The 27,838-nt window shown below is 35.1% G+C and overlaps 1 long non-coding RNA gene and 1 pseudogene across 2 annotated transcripts in view; one reads left to right on the forward strand and one right to left on the reverse strand.

Moving 5' to 3' along the window:
- The first annotated feature begins 2,880 nt into the window (after positions 1–2,880).
- Positions 2,881–27,838, forward strand: part of LOC134472128 (uncharacterized) — a 96,263-nt gene continuing 71,305 nt past the window's right edge. The window contains exons 1-2 of one of the 2 annotated variants that reach the window (XR_010041992.1): positions 2,881–3,004; positions 10,112–10,217. This is a non-coding gene — a long non-coding RNA (uncharacterized LOC134472128). Of the gene's footprint in view, positions 3,005–3,743; positions 3,932–10,111; positions 10,218–27,838 lie in introns of those variants that run through there. The other variant, XR_010041991.1, reaches the window with a different exon arrangement.
- On the reverse strand, positions 25,653–27,790 carry LOC100726963 (Golgi phosphoprotein 3-like; annotated as a pseudogene).

Here is a 27,838-nt window from a genome sequence, read left to right on the forward strand (position 1 = left end):
TACTTTTATGTCTTGCTTAAGGCCTACCACAATGCCTGATATATAGTAGAACTCAATAATTCAATATCTTATTCAAACACTGCTTTGAATTTATATTTTCATATTTACTAAGTCCTTCCAAATCTTAATTTGCTATCTTTACTTTATAGTGATCATCTGGTTCTTAAAAAAAACCAATACAATGGAACAAAATTTTAAGCTCGTGTATTGCAGTTTGTAGAAATAGGCAATAGGAAAGACAAAGATTACTGCCTGGAATAGGCCCAATATCTCTGTGAAAAGTCTCTGGTAGGATCTCTGTAATCCAGGGGCTAGTTTTTAACACTAGGGAAAAACATTCAGTGTTAAAATAAGTATAGTAACTTTATTTCAGAAATATCACTAATCCTATTCACAAAAGACTGATTAAGAACAATAATGCCAAATTATTAATTTATGATGAGACCGGGCTGTTTTATAGAGCAGGCCCTTCTGGTCATTAACAATTATATTGTTTTCCATATTTATGGGAAGCAAATTATAATTAGTTGCTTAGTGAGTATGAAAACAAAAGGAGGAGTGTAAATTAAATAATTACAACTGCTATGTCATTAACAGTTATAGTAACTAATAATGATTATAATATCTTTCAGCACCGAGCTCTTACTACATGCCAGGCATTGTGCTAGTTTACATGAGTTTACACTAATATGTGCTAAGCCTATTTTACAGATGAGTCTATGAAGATCAGAGTAGTTAAGTGAGTTATATAAGATCATACTGCTGACAAATTATACAGCTAGAATTTTGATAGAGGTCATTTAAAACCTAAGACTCACGTGTTTCAACACCACCTTACCCAAAAGTAATGGGTCATCCACTAGAGCATATATGTGTAGGGACAGTGCTGTCATTGTTCTGTCAATAGTGACCAATAGCAAATCTCTTTCTTATGCTTTCATTGAAGATGAGTACCTCATTTTAACAAAATATCATATCTTGGCTATATCAGTAACCCCAGCTGAGGTACAGTAAAGTCTGTGTATGAATGTATTCTATCTTGTGGAGTTAGGTTTCTGAATTCTGGTAGTGAAGTTAAGTATGTGTTTAGAGTTTAACTTCCAGAGGATTGGTCCTCATTTCCAAGTTTTCCAGTTATGCCTCTTCCTGTGTTCTCTATCTTGTGATGCTTCAGAAAATCTCAGTGCTAACTGCATGGTAGAAAGACATTAGAATTTTTTAAAAACACCTTTATGAGGCCTTGTGATGGATCAGTCAAATTTTGTGTTAAGCACCTCACCAGGTGATTTAAATATAAAAACCAGCTATGCTCCTAAAATATAGCATCTCATGTCCTTCAATATCTAGATATAACTCTGATGGTCTCTTTCTGGACTTTTTAGTTCACTTATTTGATGGTAATATGAAGTCAAATTGGCTTTAATTGTGAAGTCGAATTTCCTCCTTACATTTTTTAACATATTAATAAAACCTTCAATATAGATTGTTTTGATATCTTTGTTCAGTCAATTATTGAAAAACTATTAGGTCTTTGAAGGCACAGGACAATCTGGCTTATTTTCACAGAGCACCAATTTTAATCAACTATTTAGGAGAACATTATTTTTATTAAGTGAAATCAGATATACTATGGTTCTCTATTCAAAATTTTATGAATCTTAAAGATTAATTACCAACACGAGATAAATTTCTTACTTGTGGTCACTTCGTTAGTTTCACTGCTGATTTGCTCATTGTGATTCAGGAGAAATTCTGTGGAAAAATAAAAGCAGAAGAAAAATTAGAAGGCAACAAAAATTAACATTATTTTGTGTAGACAGTTTAGCAATGAGGTAAATACAAGAGCCCTGGGTTTTCATGAAAAAAAAAGGAAAATGGGAAATGAATTAATAAAAAATTGGGGTAAGTATTTTTTTAGCAGGTAAATCATTCAAAAGGTATGCATACCAAGACTGCCCCAGCCTCCCGAGATGTAAAAATGCATTGAACTGAAGAAGGTTGCAGACCTACGGGAGGGGAACTTACATAGATGTAATTATTGTGCAGTGTGGCCACTGCTGAGAGAGGACACAGGAAGTACACATGGAGTCCAGCAGCAACTATGGTAAGCTTAACATTTAAGTGGGGATTAAAAATTGGCAGAGAGGATAATATACACCAGGATAGTTCTTTAGAAATTGTAAGCATTTTTACATTCTTTGTTCAATGGTCCCCATGCACTTTGAGTTAGAAATGATTATCTCTAATAAGTGAAGAAAAAAATAATCTTCTCAATATCATTTTAACTAGGCCCATGCCCTCGCCTTCTGTTTTTAAATCCCTTACATTTTCCATGACATAATCTTCCATCTATGCATTTAAATATGATGTAACTGGTGATAAGTATAAATGGAGAGAATATTAATGCTATTTTATATTTTTCCTTAAAAAGGATTAAATGTTTAAACTCTTTTGGTTAGGAACAAAATCTTCAACTTTTTGGAAGTACCTCCACAATACTCAAACAGTGCTTAGGTCAAAGTGAAAAAATTGTGGCTTGGCTAATAGATTTGGTCGATATTGAAGACTGATTGAAAAAAAGTTTTGCTAATCAATGCCTAAACTGTCCGAGGAATAGAATTCATCTTTCTTTTGAAATATTTAGAAAATACTATTCCTGGTTAAAGGTTAAAATCTGTATCATTAGTTTCCCTTAAAAATGTTTTCCAGCTTGTGCTCTCTGTGTTATTGTAACAAATAAAAACATTATTAAAAGCCCAAGGCAAGCTTTTTCCTTTAGATAAGAGCTGTGCTACCAGAACTTATGACATCATATTTGGCTCCGATGTTTGGAAATGACAAACTAAAAAAGATGACAAGTTCTAGTAGCCATGTCATAACAGAGGATGAAATTTAAAACAAGACTGACAAAATAAAGTTTGAGGAAACTGACTATTTTTTAAATTGTACATTTATCACGACAGTTTTGGGGTTAATCTCTGGAACCGGCACAAGGATGAATGAGGTAATATTTGCACATGTTGTGGATAAGATAACTCAAAGTGTGTGGGGGCATTTCCAGGCTAATGTACAACTGAGATTATGTGCTTGATGGCTGGAAACTGTTGCATGGTTGGGATAAAGCAAGTTCAAAAAAACTCCTGTTGGTGGAGTGGTGAGAATTCTTGTGGGATCTAAAGCTCTCTGAACAGGGGCCCAGAAAGATGAGGGAGAGAAAGGAGCAGTCGGGAGCCTTCCAAGAGAACAGGGAGACTAGAAATGGGAGGTAAACTACCACACTCCCTTGTAGAGTGAAGTCATAATAGATGGTAATTAAACCTTCACTGAGAAGTGAAATCTGATGATAAAAAAATTAGCTTAATGCTGCTCATGTGTACATTACGAAATGGGAAGAGATTGTAGCCCTGATTTCCATCCCTTGGTACCAAGATGTTATTACCATTAGAGTCACGCTCAGAGGATTCCTTTGGACCTACTTTGTTTTATTCTGTGGCTTTGAGGAAGAGGAAAGAAAGTGGGTTGTGCTGGATGTGTTGACTGAAATGCACCATTAATTTCATGTCTCCATTGTAAAAAGCACTTTTAAAGTGTGCCAAGGCATTTTAAGTGTTTCAACAACATGCTTTTCTGACAATAGAGAATCACGAGTACATTTTCATGGTATCAATAAAAATATCATAGTAATTTACAGGGTTGAACTGCACCCTAACCTGAATCACAATGAAGCTCATTCAGAGCTAATAGAAATTTTAATCTTTTTCCTGGGCCACTGAGATTGGAATAAACATGAACTCTGATTGTTTCTATGATCTGAAGACTCAGTTGCCGGGGGTTTGAGTTTTATGGAGGATCTCCAGTTTTGGAACTCTCTTCTCCATACCCAACAGATCCCAGATTTATAAGCTATGAGATTCTAAAAGGAAAGAAAAAGGTACATTTTTTATTTCTTAACTGATAGAGGATTCTAGCTGATACTAGAAGCTATTATGGGCTGAGAATAAACATTGTTTGTGTCTCTGTCTTGTATTTAGGTCTTCAAACTTGGCAAATGGCTCATTTTGAATAACTAAACAAATAAGCAAATTATTTTCAGGATCTGCTGGCATTCACTATCCCATTCTTCTCAAACTTTGCCAGATGCAAACAGCAATAACCAATTATTCTAGTTTCTGTTAAGTTCAGAATCTCTTTAGAGAATTATATTGCTAAGAATCCCATACCTGATTCTTCGTATTAATGAATCTGTGGACATATGATTCCATAGTTGTTTCCTGATGAGTTAGTTGCATATGGCAAAAATACAAGGATTTTTAAATTTAACCCCTCAGTGTCATGTTAATTTTCTACTATTCAAGGAATGGCAGTAAGTACTCCAGGATACAAGATGTCTGAGACGAATTTTCTGGCCTCAAATTATCAGTGATATTATGGAGACACTGATAAGTACATATTTCAAGTCCTTGCTTTAAAAGAAATAGTGAAGGAGACAGTGAGGCTTGGTGGCAAGTGATGGACATGGGTTTGCAGTCCAGGTGTATATCAGAGTAAATTGCGGCTCTGCCATTTTTGACATAAAGCACACCCTTTTCCTTTTGGTTTCCATGCCTGAATAGTGGGATAGTTGGCAGCTGCTTTGTAATCACTTTGTGAACACTTGATAGAATTCTACATAAAAAGTGCCAAACACTGTCTCTAATATATAGTGTCCAAAAAACACTGGCTCTTTCCTCCAAAGAAGCAATAAAGGATCTATAGTTGAGAGACACTCTGAAAGTAACTGGCTTTTGAGGGGCATGTTGCAGGATGCATAGAGGTACATACTAGTGATTTCAGGAGCCTGTAGAGGAAGACAGGATAGTAAATTATAAAGAAAGAAGCATGTTTGGGGTGGGTAACTTGAGGATCAATTTGACCTAACTAAGAGAATACAAGTAAGAGAGCTTTACATAGGGCTGGGCTACAAGTCCAGGATTTGTAGGGCCTCTAAATGCAATGTGAAGGATTTTTAAATTCCATGAGCAAAAAGTACCAGTGGCATAGTGTATCGTGCCAGAGGAACCTGATCTGGCAGCAGTGTTCTTTTTTTTTTTAACTAATGGCGCAGGAAGACACAGAGGTTAGGAAACTGGTTTGGAGAAGTTTAGAGTAGCTCACAAGAGAAATAATCAAAGTTCACACCGGAGTGGCTGGAGTCTGGGAGGACAGTCAGCCTTTGAAAAGAGTGTGCTTAGTGCAAGAAACAATATTGAGTATATATGGATAAGAAGAGGAGTGCGGAAAGAAAAAGGAAAGAGAATAAAAGATAAGTGTAAAATGGGAAAGCAAATGAAAAGAGAGATGAGAAGTAAGGTTTAGAACAGCTCGAGTACATTCATAAGCAGGGAGGTGAAATTGTAGCCATTGAAAATTAGATTAACACTTTCCTTTTTTTTTTTTTTTACCCTGAAGTCTTCACCCCATGCACTATCCTTAATAAATAATACTTAATGAAGATAGTGATGATGTGTCCTCTTCATGTTAATCCAGGCAGTTTGCAGTTTATGAATGGACTAGATTCCAAAACTCTGTTGCAAGTCAGTTGTTTGGCTATTGGAATGTATTTTTCCTTTGAGACAGTATAACACTCAGTGGTTAAATTCTCAAACTACTTCACAAAAGGCTATTTAATGCACAATGTGTTGGAATTATAGTGCTAATGTACTGCAGAATAGTAATTCCTTATAGACATATTATATACTTCTTGATGGTTTGCAAAGTGCTTTTGCATACTCTTTGAGCCATAGTCGATCTCTGCATAATATTTTTTTCCATGGAAAAAAATATGTTCCAAGTTTTAAATGCAGAAGCCAATTCTACCTCCTCCACCCACTCTAGTCTCAGTGAAACGACTTGGCTTCCACAGAGAAGAGTTTCCTACATTGCCCTTTCCATAAGCTATCGATCCAAGGAAAATTCGAAAATGGGAGCAAAGACATGGGATAAGTGTAGGTCAGATCAGAAGGGCTCCTGGTGGGCTGAGCCATCACTGGTGAGTCTGAATTGAGAAGAGTGAGTTTGAGTTTAGATTCTGCCACCTATCAGCTGATAAGCATGTGCTCTGTCTTCCCCCATATAAAGGGAGGGTAATGATACTTGCCCTGTGGGGTTTTGTGGTGTTACTGATGAGATGATGTATGAAAAAACAAGTAGCATAGTACACACATAATGAATGCTGGTTCTGCCTGTCTTCTTGAATTGGCATCAAACTGCTGGAAGAGAGAAGAACAATTACTATCACACAATTCACACATTTCTATGGGTCAGAACTGGAAGATTTCCTATCATTCATTCTCAAAGATCATTGGTTGCATCAGGCAAGCACATTTCATGGCAAAAATTGGAAAATACTATCTTGGGATGTTATTAGGCAGTCAGCTAACAGCCTTGATCAAGAATAAGGTTAAAAGTGCTAAGCAGCTACTTCTTTTTTTTTGTTTTTTTCCTTTTTATCAGTACCAGGGATCGAACTCACGACTGCCTGCTTGTAAGGCAGGTGCTTATGCTGCTGAGCTAAATCCCCAGCCCCAAGTAGCTACTTCTTAAAACAAATTGTTTCTTGGTACACATCATTTAATACTCTGCTAAGAAAGTCCTTAAAATGCTAACTTTAACAATGCAAATTAATTTCAGTGTTTTAATATACTGGTGCTATCTAAAGATATAGTCACTTCTGTGTTCTTCTTTTTCTGTGACTAATATAAAAAAAATGGACTTGAATTTGGATGTTCAAGTCATAACCATGGTTGTAGTTCACTAGATCAAGTATCTGATGGATTTTGTACAGTAATCACCTCATAAGTCAAAGTTTTTAAAATCTGCTAGGAGTGAAAAGATACATATGACGTGGGATCCTCCTTTATGACGCTTATGGTGTAGATCTAGAGCTGAGAATGTGATAAGCAGTGATACCCTGGTGGGCTTAGTGTAGCACAGGCAGTGTGTGACGAGATGGCTTCTCAGGGCAGGAGAAGCAGAGAGTGAAGGAAAAGGAGCAAGTGAGAAGGTGGCATAGGAATGGAGACACAGTATGCAGGAGCCGGAACCCGCAGGATCTTGTCAACCATGTCAGGGGACTTGGTCACTGTTGTGTAGGTGCCAAGGAGCTAACTTCATTGTAGTGCACAAGCCCAGTGAACTCACAGAAGCACTATCTATTGATTCAAGAATCAGGCCAATGTTTTGCTGCAATAGATGTGTCCGTGTGCTTTGTGTTCTCCAGGATGCACACATTTTTAGATTACTGGAAATTTTATCAGAGGCAGTGAGAATTGTAGATTATATTTCCTGCTTATAAAATGAGTTGTTTTTCTACACATAAAATTTCTCAAAGACAATTTAAAATACAGTATATCCCATTGAAAATCTGGGGACATTGTTTATTTAAGTTGATTTATAGAGGCAATATTTAAAGAGCAACCATTTTACTTACTCTAAAAACAAACAAAAATTCCAACCAACCAACCAACAACAACAAAAAACCTGGGAACAGGACTAGAGAGATGTAACCCCAGACATTGCACTACCCAATAAATTTGGCATTGCTTAGAGTATTTCTCAGTTTGTGAATCAGCTAGTCATGAGAGTGGGTCTCAATCATGGCTTCTTATTAGACTCTGCAAGGGAATGTAAAAAGATTCTGATGCCTGAGCCATACCCCAGAGAAATTAAATCAGAATTTCTAGCACAAACATCTAAAAAATTTCCCAGTTGACTCAGTTTGCAAACCACTGCTCTGTTAGGTAAAATTACCTGTTATATAGAAATAGGAAGGTTTTTTTTTTTTTTTTTTTTTCTTTTTGAGACACAATTTCACTCTGCAGTTCAGATTGACCTTGAACTCACTTTGTAGTCCAGGCTGGCCTTGAGCTTGCAACAATTCTCTTGCCTCAGCCTCCTGAGTGCTGGGATTCCAGGCATGTGCTACCATACCAGGCCTAGAAGTTATTTTTAAAGATAGGTTAAGGAGCCATCTTCATAAAATTGTTTAAAAACAACAATATATTATTGGATAAAACGTACACAATATAATTTGTTTAAACAATGTGGTTAAAAACACATTAACCTGAAAAGACAAAATATTTTTCTTCTTAAAAATTTAGAGCTAAAGAGCTCTAAACAGGTATCAGGACAAGTTTATTTTATGTGTCTGTGACAACATTTTCATAAGGCTATAATTTGTAATACCTTTGACTGACATCTCATAAGTGATTGATAAACCATAGAGTCTTCTTTCTATGTAAGTAAAAAATGTAATTTATTTTAGGTCTCTTTCACAGAACAAACTACTCTATACCTTTTTCAAACCAGGATCTGTAATTGTGGCTTTCTTCTCCTTACCATATGATCAGAAGGCACAGTATGGCACCCCATTTCTGCTCAAGATTTTTGGGCCTGTGTTTCCTTCTTTGTGAAATGGTGTTAGTGAAAGTTTTGTTGAAAAACAAAAGTATTGAGAGGTATAATTTTAATAAACGTGGAAAGGACTTATACACAGGTGTTTATACTGAATAAATGCTTAAAATTATATGGATAGCAAAGGCATGCATCCCTTTTTGGTATGTAAAGTGCATGTAGAATATCTGCATAATATTAAAAGTTGATTCTTTCAAATGAAAAGCGCTCAGATATCGGTTTCCATAGGCTGGGAGGAGGCACAGTAACGCCCAGTAAAACTGAAATGACAGGTTCATGCCTAGTTTTTTCCAGTGTTGATGGTGGGGGTGGGTTGGAGAAATGTGTTTGTAATAGTGAAGAACAGCTGAATCGAAGAAGAATGTCATAGTAGCTTATAACAATTTTATATGTCTCACGACAATTTAAAATACAAATTAATTTATATTGCAACGGAGCATTATGGAATTCTCAAATACTATCATATCTAATAATATCAAAGGTTTACTCTTATAACTTAAACTTTTAACTAACACAATCATCTTATTTTGACCTTGTATGGATTAGTTAATAATAATTGTAAAGGGAAATTATTTTTAGGTACCTGGGATAACAGGTAAACACTTTTTGTGTGTTTTCTTTGTGAAATGGCTCATAACAACCTTTAAATGTGGTGCTGGTGTTTTAAACTAAAACATCAATTCATTTTGTACATCTGGCCTTAGTTGGTGGCTTTCTAACTTTCCAATGTTATACCTTCAATGTACTTACATTAAATATAGCTCAAAACAGTCACATCATTAAATAATAATTTTTGAAAAATACATGCTCTCAGAAACGGCACATACACCCGCATCAGTTTTTGTTGTCAAATCTTGGGCTGGGGTGAGGTTAGGGAGAAAAAGAATGCCAGATCTGTGTTTTGGGCCATCATCTCTTTCGCTGAGTCGTTTTCATGTGAGTTTCAATTCTGAAGCCAAAGGGTGGATGGAGGCCGATGTAGCCACATTGTCATACCATTCTGCCAGCTGCAAACTTCATCACAGTTCCTGTGAAGTACATTTCCACAGATCAGGTTTCTGCCAGGGAAGACTTTAACAATCCTGTACTCTGCTTTCAACCAACAACAATTAGTATTAGCAAATGGCTCAGGCCACTGCTTGGGATTACATATGATTTTTATCCAAAAAGACAAACTTTTACTCAAACCAGACCCCTGTGTTGAACACTTGAGCTCCCCTCTTAGATATAATGAAGTTGAGACTGTATCTATCTTTCATTTAAATAAAAAATTACTCTCACATTTGAAATCGAGTTGGCTCTTTTCTCTCAGCTGGGTTAGCTGTCTGGTGAAGGGGACTTTTGGAGCACTTATGTTTAGGAGAGGAGTTGAGAGGGGGGATGATTATCCTTTTGTCCCTTACTCTTTTAATGTGGCCACATTTTTTTAATGTTTTCACAGCCGTTTCTATTTTTTTCTTTCTCTTGGATAACACATATGGAAAATAAGTTATATTCTTAATACATTTTACAGTCAAAATTTGCGTTTCTCAGACTGCGGATCAAACAAGTACTGATTGAGGCCAGTACGGTTCACTGTAAAACAATGAAGATTCAGAGAGTTCATTCTTTTGATCTACTACTTATTCAGTCCTTTTAATATTGGTATCCTATTTTTCAGGTTAAGGAAGAATTAGCTTCCTTTCCATGTTTTTAAAAGGCTTATGAGTGATTCGTGTGAGGACTGCAAGCTTATCTTGTTCAAGGTATTTACTGGTTCTTCTTAGGTAAGTTATTAAAGAAATAGATCTTGATGGTTGCTATTGATGTGGTTACTCTTGTGGTTGTTTTTTTCATTGGCAGAGGCTGAATACGTCAAGCAGTTAAAAAACTTTATTGCAAGAATTCTTTCCATGATGTTCCCTTTGGTTTCAGAAAATTGTAGATAATTTAGTTATCAGTTTCATGGGATTGAAGATGGCTGATGAAGTCATTTCTATTTTACAGATAAGGCAATTATACTTCAGAGAAATAAGATAATTTTTCAAGATAAACCAGATGAGGTCAGAGAGGGTACTGAAACCTAGAAATATTACCTCTATTTAAGAACTATACTAACTTTCTTTTTTTAACAATTTTATTTTAAAAATAGTAAAAATGCAACAGCACAAGACAGAACAAAGCCAATCGAGACAATGCAGTGAAACTGGTACAGGATTTCACAGTAGGATACTGGGATAGTAGTGATAGGTACTATGATATATCTCTTTATATTCACAATAGTTGTCCAATTAGGTATAGCAAAATCAAACCAAAAATAGAACATTATAAAACCAATTGAGAATACTGAATAGAGCAAAAGAAACGTAACAAAACAGTGAAAACAACCTAAGCCTTCAAACAGAAGATAGAAGGAAATCGCCCATTTGCTATACTGCATAGGGACATCCTCCCAAGAGATGCTGAGACAGCTATCCCCAGTAGCTATGGGGTGAGGGGGAGGGCGAGGGAAGGGTGCTTGATTTTCAGCCCACGTGGCAGTAGGCTCACAGGTAATGGTCCTCCTCCTGGCCCACACTGCAGGCACTTACCAAGAGGGGTGAGTGAATAAGCTGCCTGAGTCCCTCCATGGCCGGATCTCGGGAGTTCTGTGAACTTTACTAACTTTCTAAAATTGCAATATAAGCATACTAGATCTTTCATTAATTTAATTAAATATAGAATAAAACAATTTGTAGGAAACCAGGCATTTCTATAAAATGCTCAGTACAGTATGAAATTCCATAGGTCCTCATTACAAACCTGCTGCTGGTTTAGTGAATGTTAATCTTTTTAAAGTAATTGCACAAGTAAATATTTAGGAAAAGTACATATTGATACTTGCACACAATATGCTAGAATCATGAAATTTTTTTTCCTGCTTTGTACACATATTCTAAAAAAAGTCACTGAATATAATCAATCATTTTAATGCTACACCTGTATGGACAGTACTTGGGAAGTTGAAGGAGAATCTTGAGTTCAAGGCCAGATTAACATAGCAAAACTCTGTTTAAAAGAAGTAAAACAACAACAAAGAATTTCTAAAGTGATCAGTCTGACATTAATTTCCCCCCCCCCAAAAAAATAATAAATAAATAAATAAATAAAAGAAGGAAAAATTTCTAAGGTGATGTCAGTGGCATAGAGGATATCAGTGATAGCTTTATTATGTGTTGATTTAGTTAGGTTAAACCAAATTTCACAGAGTGCTGAGATTCTCAGGAGATTTAGAAAGTGACAGAGAGGTAGCTGGTCTTTTGTAGCTCATACATATGATGCTCATCTGTGGTTTTACCCCATCATGAAGAGAAGTGGGCGCTGAGACTCCTATTCTGAATTCTGCATTTTCCAACTTCTTCAGCTCCTCTAACTCCTTTTTCCCTGTTGATGTACAGTTCTGGGAAGGAGGCCTGGTTTCTGCAGAACTCTGAAATTAAGTTTCTGTTCCTGCTACAACAAATGATAACAATCAAGGAGGCTTATCATCTTACAGTGCTGCAGATGAGACCTATTTGATGTGTGTCTCACTGGGATGCAGTCAAAAAGCCTGCAGGGCTGCCTTCGTGTTTAGAGGCATATAGAACTGCATCCATTTTCTTTGCTTTTTCCAGCTTCTGGACACTTCTCGCGTCCTTTACCTCATGATCTCTTTTTAGTTTTGTCTTCAAAGGCAGAAATGAACGATGGAGTTTTCCCCACGGGCATTGTTCTGACCCTGGCTCTTCTCACTCCCTATTCTACTTTGAAGGAATCCTGTAATTACATTGGACCACCTAGAAAAGTCAGGATATGTGTCCTATCCTAAAGTTGATTTCCAACAACAACAATTAATATTAATGATTGGTTCTGGCTACTGCCTGGGATCATATATGAATAAAATATATATACTTTATTAATATATAATACATATCAATTAAATATATAAATATACTTATTTATATATTCATATGAATATATATTTTATTCATATATAATATATAAAAGTATATATAAATAAATATATATTTATTTTAAAAGTCAAACTTTTACTCAAACCAGACTCACATGGTATACATTTCAGCTTTCTTTTTAGATATAATGAAGCTGAGACAGTTTCTATCATTTACTTATATAAAACTTCACTCTCACACATCAAGTCAATCTAGTTGTTTTCAGTTCCATCTGAAACCCTAATTCCCTTCTGGTACATACAGAACACATTCACATGTCTCAGCATGAGGACATTTTTGGGGTCTACCTTCATATTATCACCCAGGTCAGAGGAAACAAAACCTGATGTGGCTTTCAGGTATTTTGGAAGACGATTTTGGCTTGTGCTGTGATGCTTACTTATTCTTGTTCCTTTTCAATTTACATTCGTGTTCCTTTCATGACTGTCCAGCATGAAGACTTCAAGATGCAGCATTATCTGTAAACAAAAACCTTTCAAAGACTGCTTAAACCGCCTTCATTTTTGCTTGTCTGATTCCTTGTAATAAATATCTTTATATCTCTCTTTTTCTATTATATCTATGTATCTATGTATCTATGTATCTATGTATCTATGTATCTATCTATCTATCTATCTATCTATCTATGTATCTATGTAATTATCATTTGTCTGACACCTAGTGGCTCTGTGTCTCTGAACTCTGATATGTTGTATGATCCATCCTTCGGGAACTGAAGGTACAAGGGAGATACACTGATATCATCATGACTGTGGGAAGTTAGAGACTGATCATGACAATTCTACGTTGTGAATAATGTTAGCCATGGGGGCCATTTCTCCCATCCTTTCTTTACTTATGTTCATATTTTATAGTCCCTAGTCATATGCCTAATTTTCAGAGGCAGAAAGTGTAAACTTTTGTGTTTTTGGGAGTAAAGGGGAAACTGATAGGATGCACAATAGTAATATCTACCACAACAGAAGAGACAAACGTGAAAAAGAAGGGGATGAGGGACAATGGCCTGCAGACAAGAGGCATAATTGCAAAAGGCGAGCTCTGCTTGCTTGTTTGGTTTTCTCCTTTTTCAGTACCAGCATGAGGCAAGCTGGCAGATCATCTTTTTAAAAATTTAATCCTTTCTTTAGCCTGATAAAGAAAAGAATTTTGCATTACTGAAGCTGATAGCAGTAGCATTATTGCTAGGAAAAAGTGTGAATTTTAGGGAAGTAATTCTATAAACATTTTAATAATTTTCCTTTCTCAAATTTAGGCTTCAGTACGAAAAATAGGCTATTATGAGATCATACATCTTGAATATAAAACACATTACTTGTAGGAAAATAGTACATTCCCTTAAATAAACTGTGTTAAGGCAAACAGATAATCAGGGGAAATGAATTTGAACAGATTTGGGTGTGGAGAAATTGCCAACTGTTTTTCATTAAGCAATGAAATTCTTCATGAAAGAGGTGAGATTTAAGGTTCTTTGCAAATGAATTTAGGAGAAAATTGGCAGGAGTCTCTTTTTCTCTAATGTACTGCAAATCTACTAGAAACTTCTAGATTATTTCCTCTCCCCATTTCGACACTCCCATCTGACAATAAGTGGTAGTTATGTAAGTGCAATCAAATTGTGCAGGTAGTTTAGAAAATACAGTATAGTGTGTATAGCTGCAAATTTCCTATGTATAATCGGTGTAGACAAGTCTTCCCCCTGTGCAATTCACAGAGAAACCTTGATAGTCAGAATTACCTCGAGATTTGACAATCTGGATAACTTTTGAAAGTCAGTGGATGTCCACCCTTCACATCCTGGAAAGAGCATGTCCAATTTATCTTCTTGTCCAATTTCATTCAAAACTTCTGCATTTGTTGATCAGCTGGTGTGCTGATGTGGTTGCCAGAACGCCACTCCCTCCAAAAGCACTTACTTAACCACCCACATCCTGGCCCCTGGCCCACTGGCACACTGGCTCCTCTTTGTGAATCAGGACGAGAGTGTAAACTCAATCAGCTACACATACAAGGGCACATTCTTGGAATGTGGCTGTCTAGACCATTTCCTTCATACAGCGGCTCAAGGGTCTTTTTATGGAACAATTACTGGAACATTAAATTGCAAGAAGTGACTTCTTCAACAGATTACTACCCAATTCTGACAGCGAAGTTTTAGGCATTTAAAGTTGTTTTCTTCCAAGATCAGCATGCTCGTCAATGCGCCTGTTCACAGTAGCTTTAAGTGTGTTCTCTTGTAGAAAAAACTTATTACCTTTCTCCTCTTTTTTCTCCAGAAAGAAAAAGGATTTAGTCTTTTCTCCTTCTTGGTGTTTATTTTTGTTGTGATGGTGATTATTTTTCTGAACTGAAATATAAATTTTGGATGAAAAACATGAGTATTGAAAATAAACCCCAGACACCTAGATGCCCCGGCTAGTCTCTGTGAATTTTGAATTGGTTTCATCAAGTCCATGTATTTGAAAAGGTGTTTAATGCTCCTGAATTCCAGCAGATATCTCCATAGCTCCATACTTGTTAGCCAAGTAATTTTATTTCTATGTGCCTTATTTTTTCTACTAGAAAGAAAAGAGAAAAAAGAATACAAAAAGTGCCCAATAAGTCAGAATACTAAAATATGTGTTAATAGCCATACATAAATCAGAACTGAACAGGAGGAATGTAAACTAGGCACATAATATATGTTCTTGTAAAATAATGCAATTTTTTGAAGCTTGAAACTGTGGTTAATTTCATGTCAGTTTTTGAAAAGTTTATCTCTTCCTAGTATCACAAAATTGCCATCCTAAATTTTCTCCTGTTGTTTTAATGATGACTTTGCTTAGATTTTTATTCCAACTGTAACTTATTCTTGTGTATGTCTTAGGGTAGGCATTATGCACATTTATCTGAACATCACATATTTAAGCCCCTCCTAATTAATTCATGAGACCCTTTTAGCAAATTCTACATTTCCTGAAATACCTGGATCTGTTTTTGGCACATTTACTTTGGTAGGACCATAATGTTCTGATTACTGTAATTTTGTATTATGTTTGACATTTGATATATCAAGTAAAACATACCTTATGTATTTTTACAGATGACTCCAAGAATCAACTTATCATATTAATTAAGAAGTCCTCTTTGTGGTCTGATTAATATTATGCTGAATCTATAGATGTGTCTGCAAAAATTGCCAATGTCACATTATCATATACCCCCACAGAAGATCACGGTCTCTTTAGGTATTTGTGTCATTCCATTCTTGCTCAGTTAATATACAACCTGACTTGACTTCATGAGAGAAGATAAACAGCAAAACCAAATCAAAAACCCAATCATCTCCAAAATGCCAAGACTACAATTCCTTTTGTGATTATTGTCCTAGAAGAGGTCAAGTTGTTAAATGTATTAGTTTTACAATTAAAAAAGACGATTACTTGGCCCACTTGACTGTGTAATCTCAGTCCCCTCATATTACTGAATGTCACTCAGTAAGCTGTCATTAGATAGTAAGTGCTGAGTGTTGTTTTCCAGCCTGTCAGCTTCTCACTCCCTTTTACGGTACTCTTTGTGGTCAGTAGGGGCTGCTCCTGTGGCAATAGGACTGCTCAGGTCACCAAATCCTAACAAATTTCAAACCAGAGGAAGTATTGGCTTATAAATTATCAACTGCAGCTCTCACACATTCGCACAGTCTCACATCTGTGAGCATTTTATGTGGAAGACAAGTAATGGGAGAAGGTGAAATCTTCAAAGTGTCTTGTAATCGAAGAAGGTCTGTATTATAGGAGCACAGAAGGCAAAAAGGGATTATAACAAGTTGAGTTTAGGCTAACAAGTAGAGCCTCTGCTTTTAGGGCTGTCCCTTTAAGCCCTGGTGCCAGCAGACTGCTTTGTGAGCTGCCACTTTCCTTATCTTAGTGCTGTAAGGGCAACTGTTTTTTTTTAAGTGGTGCTTTAAACAGGGAAGAGCTCAGGAGAACCATGAATCAGGGAGTGCGGACAGAAAGCAGGTCTGGCTGCAGACAATCTGACCGGAAAAAATTGGATTCTCCTTGCTTTGGAGCCGTTTCCCTCAGTGTTGATGGTGCTGATGTTCAAAAAAGAGTTTCTCTCCATGTCCCCTGCCAGTACTCAGGTTCCGAGGCTGTCTACTGCTTAGTTCTGTTTTGTAAAAGTTACATTTTAGGAGGCACCTGAGTCTTTGCTTTTATATCTTTCTAGACATAAGAAGGGCACAAGCCTCTGTTGCGTCTCTTTAACGTGGGCTTTAGTACATTACAAGCAGTCAATAATTATTTGTTTAGTAGAAGAAGGGAAACAAGGGAAGGAGGAAAGAAGAAAGGAGAATCGAAAAACAGGAATCACAAAGTGGTAGGTTGATATTTTTGGATAAGTATGTTTGTAACACAGAATCTGGAAACAGCAGCAGCAACAAAATTCACGCAGCTTTAGTGTATGTAACTTAGTATAAATATTAGCAACAAATTTGTTTCTAGTGAAGTCAGTAATGACATTTGAAAAACATATCAAATTTATAAGGTAACTATAGCCACCTCACTGTGAAATAAAAGACCATTTGACATTTACGTGGATTTCAAAGTTTAACTGTAAAATTTTGAAATGTCTTTAAAATTAAGAGAGATTCTGGAATGTAGTATTTGTGTATTATTTTGTTAAAGTAATATATTGTATCGATATTGCAACTTGACTCATAATTTTAATTTTGGCTTTTATTGGGATGGAATTTTTCTTACCACTGGTTTTTCTCTCACTTTCCATCTTTTACTTTTCTTTCTCCATTTTTAACATAACTAGGAAAAATACCAGATGCTAATTAATTGAAGAGATTGGTTGACTGTTGATATTCATGAGTCCTTGAGTTAGCTTTTGCAATAATATTGTTAATTTATCTTCAGACAACTGCAAGTCAAAGTATTTCAGGAGCCTTTATGCCTCTGGGGTTATTCTTTATTGAATAATTTTGTCCGTATGAGTTGTTCTGAGAACACCTAAAGGTAAGTTGCATTGAGTGATATTGTTTTGAATACAACAACTATTTAATATGCTTCTACTCAAAAGTATCATGTCTACTAATTTCATAAAACAATCACTTTAATTTTCTATGTAATAAAATTGACTTCCAAAAATATAAAAATCTCCTGTGTCAAAGATTCATATTAACACTGAAGCAATGTATACAATGAAACCAAACCAAAAGAATATTTTATTACTGATTTTTAGCGCTTAAATTTTTAATGATTAATGTGGTCATGGGTTCTTCGGACCATATTTGATATGAGATTATTTGTTTAGTATCAATTAAGAATGTTGCTGGGAAATTTAAAAAGTTGGTGAGGAAGAAGATTGTAGGAAAATAAATGACTCTCAAGGTTTATAAATTTGGGAATAAGGTTTCTCCTTTTCTTTCTTTCTTTTTCTTTTCTTTTTACTATGATACCTAAATACTCACTGTACATGGAATTATGGTTCCTCTCAAATGTGGTTTAATATGTTACCTGATTAATGTTATACAATATAGTATTTACATTAATTTGGTATAATTTATTCAACTATAAACAATTGATTTTTTGGTTTAGAATGATGTAATGAACAGAAAGTAAGAGGTCAAGAAAAAAAGATATGTTTTACTTTTATAAAAATTATTAGGCAGTATTGAACACCAGCATTGGAGGTAAAACTCACTCTGAAGTCAGACTTTTAGGGTTCAGAGTTTAGGTGTGTTTCCTAAGGTTAGCAGACTTCAGATATAGGACTAAACTCTTCCAAACTTCAGTCTCCTTATCAGGAATAGTCTTTAGTATAATTGCAATCACTATTTTCAAGATTATAGGGAGGACTAATTGAGACAATTTACGTAAAATATTTGTCATAGTACCCACTGTATGGTGAATTCTCAATAAATGGTACCTACTGTGTTCTCAATACATGGTGCCATGAGACAACAAACATGTTTATTGCACTGTATTTTAGTAGTAATAATATTTTATACATTATTTTAAGAACTCTTGCCTCTGTGTAGTGGGACCACTATACATGACTCATTTAAAAAGTGTTTCACCTACAAGATATACCTTTAATGTTGATACATAAATTGTATTTAAAATGATATTTTCTTATATTTTATTATTTAAGTAAAGTAAAACAAGGTTACACAAACATACACAAGATATACAGTTTAGAAAATTATTATAAGGCAAACAGTTTTGTAACCACTACTTACTTTAATAAATGGACATTGACAGCCTCTCCAGAAGGACTCCCAAGGACATCTCGGTCATTAGCACAGCCTGCCTCTGGAGTACTGTGGTCCCAATGTGTGCAATAAGCAGTTCCTTGTGATTTGTCACTTAGCGAATATCCTTAAGTACTGTATAGTTCAGTTTTTCTCATTAAGAAAATCTCGCAGTATCATTTATACCTCTTTAAATCTGTAAGTTTTTTGTTTGTTTTGCCATTTCTTTCTCTTCCTTACAATTTATCTGTGAAGAATCAGAGGACTTGATCTTCCAGAGTCAACGGTATGAATTTTGCTGACTGCCTACTTCTGGTGAAGTTCCATATGTTTTGACATGCTTTGTCTTTCCTGCAAATTTGTAGCAGAATCTAGACACTCGTTGGATTCAAGATCAATCCCTTTGGCAAAACTGTAGGCTTTCATCAGGAGGCATGCAATGTTTGTTATTTGCTTTTTAAAAACATTTACAACAGCTAATATTCAAAACACACATACATTAATTTACTGGGTAGGAAAAAGGTAATATAGTCTCTAGCTTCATTTTCATTTATTAGCTGGTATAATTTTGTAATACAATGTTTCTTCTCATCTCCTATTTGGTTACCTAGTAAAATAGTATCTAAAGTGTAGAGAATATAAATGTTTGATTCTTTTATTTGTTAAATTTTCAACATTATAAAGTGATTAAGTCATTTTTCAAAAGATTATCATTTAGTTTTAAATATCCTTGAAAAATCTTGGATTTAAAATATTTGATAGTGCTGAGAATTTAGCTCAATGGCGTTAAGTGCCTGTCTGGCAAACATGAGGCTATGAGTTCAATCCCTGGTACATTTTTTTTTAAAATCAATTCCAAGGATCGAACTCACGACCATGCACTTACAAAGCAGGTGTTTATGCTGTTGAGCTAAATCCCAGCCCCCCAATCTTTTTGATAGATTTAAAGGGATTGTTAATTTCATCCTCAATACTTTATTTTGTCCTATCATTGGTCAGTGTGAGCTTCTTTTAATTTGGCTCTGAAATCTTTTGACATCGCAGAATGGGTCTTTCCTGAATTTTGTATGTCCAAATATTGCAGATCATCTTGAGCAATTCTTACTCCCAACCCAGAAGCAGCCATTTCTCTCAGATGCCCCGTATTTTTAAGAAATGGGATATAAAGGCTAGAATCTAGAGTTTAAGATTACTCATTGGACCTGCATTTGACACAGATTCTAATTTTTGTTCCAGAAAATTACTTGTAACATTTCTAATACAGGACTACAGGGATTTTATTTTTCTTTTCCCTATTACATGTGTGCTTCCTTCCATCTACATGAAGAATCTTGGTTCCCAAGGATTGAGGGGGTGACAAAGTAGAGTGTTCCAAAATATTTTTTTAGTGTTATGTATGCAACACTCTCAGAATAACAAAACTAAGAGAATCAATTTGATTGCTGAAAACAGTTAAATATGTTTCTACATGCTATCTCCATTCTCCCTCTATTTATAAAGAATTGTACAATAGCTACATTAGCATTTTGTATAGTGATTAAAGTCTAGGATATCTTTTTCATTAATTAATTCTATGAGTAAAGTGCATCTAATGCTCTTCTTCCTAATTTTTATGTGAATGCCTCCTTATTCTTGTCAGTTGTCTGAAGCTTGTTCTCTAGTAAATTCCAAGGGAAGGACCAACAGGAATAACATTTCCAGAGTTCCTACAGGTTGATTACTTTTCGTCTATGACATTTATATATTTTTCATTTTCTTCCCTTGTGCGTCTTTTTGTGTTGACTTCATTGTTTATTGGCTTAATGTGTTGCTGTGAAATACAGAAAAAAATCTTGTCATTTGTGGAAAAATGGATGAATGCTGGAGCCATTTATTTTAAGTGAGGTAGAGCAGACACAGAAGATCAAATATTGGAACCCAAAAGTATTGAACTCATCAAAGCATCTAAGACTAGAATGGCAGTGACCAGACTGAAGAGGTCAGACTGAGATGTTGATTAAGAGCTCTATTTTGCAACATGGTATCACGATGTAACACTATAACAAGGTACTATATTGTTGAAAAATGTCCAGGAGAGCACATTTTAATGTTTACACCATATGAAATGATAAAGTATGTTGGAAATGAAAATGTTAGTTAGGTTTAGTCTGTCCATATGTGTGTCAAAACATCACACTGTTCACTATAAATACCGTACATGCAATTCTTATTTGTCAATTAAAACATTTGAGAAAAGACCTGACGGAAATCTGATTTTTTGATTTTTTTGAATCTTTTGATTTTTTAAAATCTGATTTTAAAGGCTTTGTCTTTTAAGTCATGTAATAATTTTGCATACATGAAAAAGGATATTTTTTCCTGCTTTATAAAGCCAATAATTTTATTAAATTATGGGTAGATACTGCTTGTCTGGGTCAATATTCTCAAGTCTATGCTCTCCTAATATATTGTTTTATTTTTTTAATTCTAGAAAAATTTCCTTGAATCACAGTGTTTATATTAGTTTATTTTCTTGGGGTTTTTTTTGAAGAATTACTAGACCAATATTTGTCATTTTCTCTTCTCATTGACTTTAATTATCTTCATTTTTAAAATTGAGGTAAAATAATGTATGTAGCATTAGGTATATCATTTAAACATCTTAAGTGTACATCTCAATGGCATTAAATACATCTACAATGCTTTGCATCCATTGCAGCCAACACTCTCCAGCTCAAAACCTTTCATTCTCCCACACTTTACCCATGAAACAACAGCTCAATATTCCTTTCTCACTTTTCATTTATGTTTGGTTTTTGAGAGTTTTCACCAATTTCTATTAAGGTATTGTGTTTATTGACATTTTTTTAGTTTTACTGATATTGAATTGATAAATAAATTTGCATGTTAGGTATACAACATGGTGTCTTTCTAAAAAATTTTGTTGGTGCTTTTTAGATATACATAATGATAGCACTCATCGTAGGGAATTTGTAACTGTAGATGGTGTGTCTTGATTCCTCTTTTTTTCTCTTCCCTCTCACCTTCCTCTAGCCCTCTTTATTTACAAAAACTTTATTAACGTTTTTCCTTTTCCCTTTCTTCCTTTTCCCCTCCCCCCCTGTAGAGTCTCCCTTTCTATTTGAACATTTTTTTCCTATTTCACAATATCTGTTATATACCTTGGTCCTTATTTACTCTTTCTATTCTTCACACCAGAGAAACAAAGCAATATTTAAATATTTGGGTCCAATTTGTTTCACTTAAGAGTATAGTTTCAAGGTATATCCATTTACCTAGAGATGTCTCAAGTTTATCCTTCTTATGGGAGAATAGTATTCCACTGTATTAAAAAAACACATCTTTTTAAATCTGTTTATCAGTTGATTGGTATTTGGGCTGTTTCCAAGATTTAGCTAGTAGAAGCTGTGCTACTTTAAACATGGGTTTGTATATATCACTGTGGTATGATACTTTAAATTCTTCTGGGAAGATACCAAGAGGGAAATAGCAAGTTAACTAGTTTTAGTCTTTTGAGGATTTTCCACAGTGAATTTCAGTGGTTGCACCAGTCTACACTCCCACTAACAATGGAGAAAGATTCCTTTCCCCCACATCCCCAGCAGCATTTGCTATTGGTTGATTTCTTGTTAGAAGGCAGTTTTTCTGTAGTGAGATAAAATATCAGTATTGTTTTAATTTGCATATCTTGAATGATTAGTGATTCTGAACATTTTTTTCATATATATATATATATTTACCACTTGCATTTTTTCATCTGAGAAGGGTCTGTTAATGTTAGGTGCTCACGTTTGGAATGGGTTTTTAAAATTGGGTGGTTTGATTTTTTGAGTTCTTTATATATTCTAGATATTAATTTCTTTTTTGAGGAACAGCTGGCAAAAAATTTTCCCAGTCTGGGGTTGTCTCTTTACTCTGTTGGTAGTTTCTTTTGCTGTGCAAGAGCTTTTTTCTAAGATGAGATTCCAGTTATTGATTCTTTGTGATTTTTTTGTATGATCAGGGTTTTGCTTATAAAATTTTTGCCTATATCTATGCATTCAAGACTTCTACCTATTCTGTCTTCCAACAGATTTAGTATTTCTGTTTTAATGTTTAGATCTTTGGTCCATTTTGGTTTCAGTCTTTGGTATGTGAAAGGCAGTTTTTTCATCATCATTTATTAAAGAGACTATCTTTCTTCTAGTGAAGTGCTTAGCTGCATGCCTAAAGATTTAGTGGCTCTGTGTGTTAGGAGTTGTTTCTGCATCTTCTGTTCTGTCCCACTGATCCTCGTGTCTGCTTCCCCTCCCAGTACTGTGATCTTCTGTAGCTCTGTAGTGTAATTTCAAGTCAGAGATTGTGATTCCCCCTTCTTAGCTTTGTTGCTCTGAATTGTTTTTGCTATTCTAGGTCTCTTCTGGTTCCAGATGAATTTAAGGATGATTTTGGTTAATTCTTTGAAGTATACTGTTGATATTTTGATCAGGATTGCATTGAATTGCTATAACAATTTTGAGAGTATGGGTTTCACTATATTGGTTCTTCCTATTTAAGAATAAAGGATATCTTTCCATTTTCTGGTTTCATCTTTGATCTCCTTTTCCAGAGTACTATAGTTTTTAATGTAAAGATCATTTACTTCCTTCATTAGATATCTCTATAAAATGATGGCCAAAGTCAAACTAACATATTTATCATCTTGCTTAGATACCAAAGTTTATTTATAGTACTAGTACTTAAGATCTACCCTTAGAAAATTTCATGTACACAACATATTATTATTAACTTTATTCATCTTCAATATATTGACTGATCTCCAGAATTTATTTATCCCACATTACTGAAACTTGCACCCTCTGGTCAATATCTCCTATTTTCCCCGTATTACATCACCCATTAACTGTGGTTCCCTCTCTGCTTCTGTGAGTTTGACTCTTCTAAGTCTCACAGAAGTTTGATCACAAAAGTTTTGTCATTCTGGATGTGGCTTTTAAATCCTACTGTTATGGTTTGTGTCTGGATGTGTTCCCCAAACCTCATGTGGTCATGGGGACAGGCCTTTTGAAGGCAGCTGAATCTATAGTTTGTGACTGGCTTATTGTCTAGTGCCAGGATTGGTGGTGTGAGTGCTGTGCTCACCCTGGGGAGGGTAGCCTTCATACAAGAGGCTTGCTCCTCCCTTTTACCCCTTTGGTCTTGTTGTTTTTGATATCTGCCATCACCACGAATGGCTGCCCCTCAGTTATGCCACTCTGCCTGGAAGCCAGCTGAGTATAGACTGAAACCTCCACAAACTGTAAGCTAAATAAACCTTTTCTTCCTTAATTTTGGGCATCAGGTATTTTTGTCCTAGAAATGAAAGAAAAGTAACCAACACACTTACTATAATGTCCTCTAGGTTCATCCTGTTGTAAATGGCTAGTTTTCTTTCTTTTTAAATTCTGACTAATATTCCACTGTGTGTATCACATTTTCTTTGTTCACTTATCTATTGACGAGTATGTATATTATTTCCATATATTGATTATTGTGAATAATGCTGCAATGAATGTGAGAATTCAGATGTCTCTTTGAGATATTGGTATGATTCCCTATATCTTCTATATATATATACAGAAGTAGGATTGCTAGACAATGTGGTAAACTCTTTTTTTAAAAAAATGTTTTTGAGGGGTCTTCCTAGTGCTTTCTATAATGTCTATATAATTTATATTACCACCAACTACTAGGTTCAGTTTTCTCCATATTTTTACAAACCCTTGTATTTTGTCCTTTTCATGATAGGCATTCCAACAACTGCGAGATTGTATCTCATCGTGTGTTGATTTGCATGTTCCTGATGACCAGTGATGTCCAGTGCTTTTCATATACCAGTTGGGTATTTTATGTCCTATTCTGAGTAATGACTATTCAGTTTTAATGTTTAATTTTAAGTATTATTTTTCTCATTAGGGAGCTGTTTTAATTTACTGTATTTTTGAATATTAATCCTTTATCAGATATATGATTTACAAGTATTTTTTCCAATTCCATAAATTATCATTTCACTCTTTTGATTGGCTTCTTCATTGTGCAGAGCTCCTTAGTTTGATGAAATCCCATTTATCTATTTTTGCTCCTGTTGCCTGTGCTTTTTTGGGTCGTGACCAAAAAAATGATTTCCCAGATCAAAGCCAAGAAGCTTTTGTTTCACGTTTTCTTCTAATAGTTTGATAGGTTCAGGTCATATATTTAAGTGTTTGATCTATTTTAAGTTGATAATGTTCATATGGGCTGAGACAAGGGTCCACTTTCATTTTTCCAATGTATGTATCCAGTTTTCTGAGTATTGATGGTTATTTATGTGTACTTGGTACCTTTATCAAAGATCAGTTTACAATGAGTACTTGAATTTATTTCTGGTATCTATATTACATTTATCTATATGTCAATTTTAGGTCAGTATTGTACTCTTTTATTGTCATTGTAGTTTATTTTGAAATCAGACTTATGTGACACCATATGAATTTTAGTAAATTTTCTATTTTTGTGAAGAATATCTTTGGAGTTTTGATAAAGATAGTATTGAATCTACGTTGCACTCAGGGCAGTGCAGACATTTTAGCAATATTAATTCTTTAATCTGTGAACATAGGATCTCTTCTCATTTATTTCTGTTTTCAATTTCTTTCATCAGTGTTTTAGGGTTCAATTTATGGCACTTTGGCCTCCTTGATTAAATTGACTACTAAGTGTTTTTATTATTTTTGATGCTGTTCTTAGGATTTTTTCATAATTTCATTTTAGATAGTTCATTGCTAGTGAATAGAATTCCCCAACCTGAGTTTTGTATGTTGACTTTGTATTTAACTCTTTCCTAAATTCATTTATTAATTCTAGTAGTTTTGTGTGGCCTCTTCCGGAATATATATATATATATATATATATATATATATATATATATATTCATGTCATCTTCAAGTGGAAGCAATTTTACTCCTTCTCTTCAAAATTGGATACCTTTTCCCCTCTTGGTTGATCTGGTTAGGATTTCCAGTGCTGTGTTGAACAGAAGTAGAGAAAGTCAGCATCCTTCTGTTTCTGTGGTGAGAATAAAAGCTTTCAGTTTTTCACTGTTTAATGTGATATTAACTGTGGGTTTGTCATATTTAATCTTCCTTTTGTTGGAATGTATTCTCTTTATATCTAATTTATTGAGAGTTTTTTTTCATGAAACTATTCTATGTTTTGTAGTGATTTTTCTACATCTTGAGATTATTACATGATTTTTATCATTTGTAAATGTGATATATCCATTTATTTCTGTGATAAATCAATTTTAGTATTCATTTTTATTTTAGGGGGTGGGTTTCTAACAGTCATCAGCCAGTGGGAGAAACAAAGGAAGTTACCTGCTGGCTCTAGGATTTATTAAAGTCTGCCAGTACAGCCCAGATCATCTCTGTGGCACTGTTTGTTGTCCCCTCCACTTTAGGGTCCAGTTCTACTAGGTCTTTGGCTTGATCCATTGTCACATCATACTTGTCATCTGTCAGAGAGGAGGAGACATTCTCTAGCACATCAGAAGAGTGGACTAGCACCAGGAGTGCCAGTGTTCGCTTGTCCATATGCTGAGGGTCATTTACCCACCGCTCTAGAACACTATTTGGAAGTTTTTTTCACTAGTCGTGGTTTCTCTGTCATATTGGTCACTGGATGAGTAGTCATGTCAAACAGCAGGAAATTCTGCTTCTCAGTAGTTAGAATACCCTTCTCTACTAGGTTCTTTGCAATTCACTCTCATACATTTCTCAGCTGCTACTGTAATTTGAAGGGGTTCCAGGTCTCACCAGTGAGTAGTTCTACCCATGTTTGGACAGTTTCTGTGGGTTCAGTGGCTTTGATGTGTTTGAGAGTTTTATCCAGTGACACATCACCTTTAGCTGTACCTTTGTGTCTAGCAGGCGCTTCTTTTGCAAGGTAGGGGGTTACAGATAGATTTGGCTCCGCATGGCCAGTTCTTCTAGGATGCCCCTCGCAGGCCAGAGGATATGCAGTCATTCCAGAAAGATGTGTAACCCTCTTTATCTTTTAGTCCCAGAAGCAATCCCTCCATAAGAGTGAGGCAGATGTCCTTTGAGTCTCCAGAATCTTCATTATCTAGACTCCTCTCCTGATTAGTGCTTTCTTCACTTTCTACCTTCTTTTGAGAATCCTTCGTTACTTCTACGGGACGGGTCTGGTGAGTTAATGTGATCATTCTCACCTGTTTCTGAGATTACTCCTGGATTATGGCTGGAGGCAGGCTGCAGCTTGTGCTGTATTTGAGGAGGACACTTGTTCCTTTCACCTTGCCCTGTCCTGTTAGGTGAAAAACTTCTCAGCCACCAATATTCATTTTTAAAATAATTTTTTCTTTTATTAAAAACTTTTTTTTTTTAATTCTGTCACCTTCTTGAATTTTTCTACCTCTGGCTTGTGTTCTATGATAAACACATGGCCATATTATTCTCTTAATGACTAATTGCTCATTATGAAATATTTTAATTTTGATTTCTTATTAAGTATGTTTCTGGAATGTTATAATTATTTATAGACTATGATTCTATTTCTTATTTTCTTCTTTCTTATTAATAACATTGTTTAGGATTTGACCTTAATCATTTTTTGCTGCTTCTTTTCATGTGAACTTTCCTTCCCATAAGTTTAGTAGGTGGTTTGGTTCAGATGTATTTTCTAACTTTGCAGAGCACACTCTGTTGTTTCCATGTTGTATTCATGCTGTCTTTGACTTATTGCTCTCTATCTTCTCTACCCTTTATCTGAATCTTTCCTTTATCTCCACGGTCCCTGTCCTTCTGAATGTAGATTCCACCCCGACCAGTTTTCCTTATTGTTAAGCCCTGTCCTGAAAGGACCTGCCTGGTCATATGTGAGAATGCACAGAAGTGAGCTACACAAGTGAATACTGATGGAATTTCTGCTTCTTTTCTTGATTTGTCCTGATGCACTTTCAGATGCCTTTTTTTTTTTTTTTCTTATATTTGTGAAAAGCTTTGTTGTAGCTCTCGGATATTTCCCATAAAAATGCTAACATTCACATTTAATGCTTGTTTGTCTTTACTTGCATGTATTTCAGTGTTAAGATACCTTGTGTATTTTTTGGGACTCTCTCTCTGTCTCTGTCTCTGTCTCTGTCTCTGTCTCTCTCCATCTC

The sequence above is a fragment of the Cavia porcellus genome, unplaced genomic scaffold (assembly GCF_034190915.1).
Source record: "Cavia porcellus strain 051 isolate PalLab524CR breed Dunkin Hartley unplaced genomic scaffold, mCavPor4.1 scaffold_22, whole genome shotgun sequence".
NCBI classification, from domain to species: domain Eukaryota; kingdom Metazoa; phylum Chordata; class Mammalia; order Rodentia; family Caviidae; genus Cavia; species Cavia porcellus.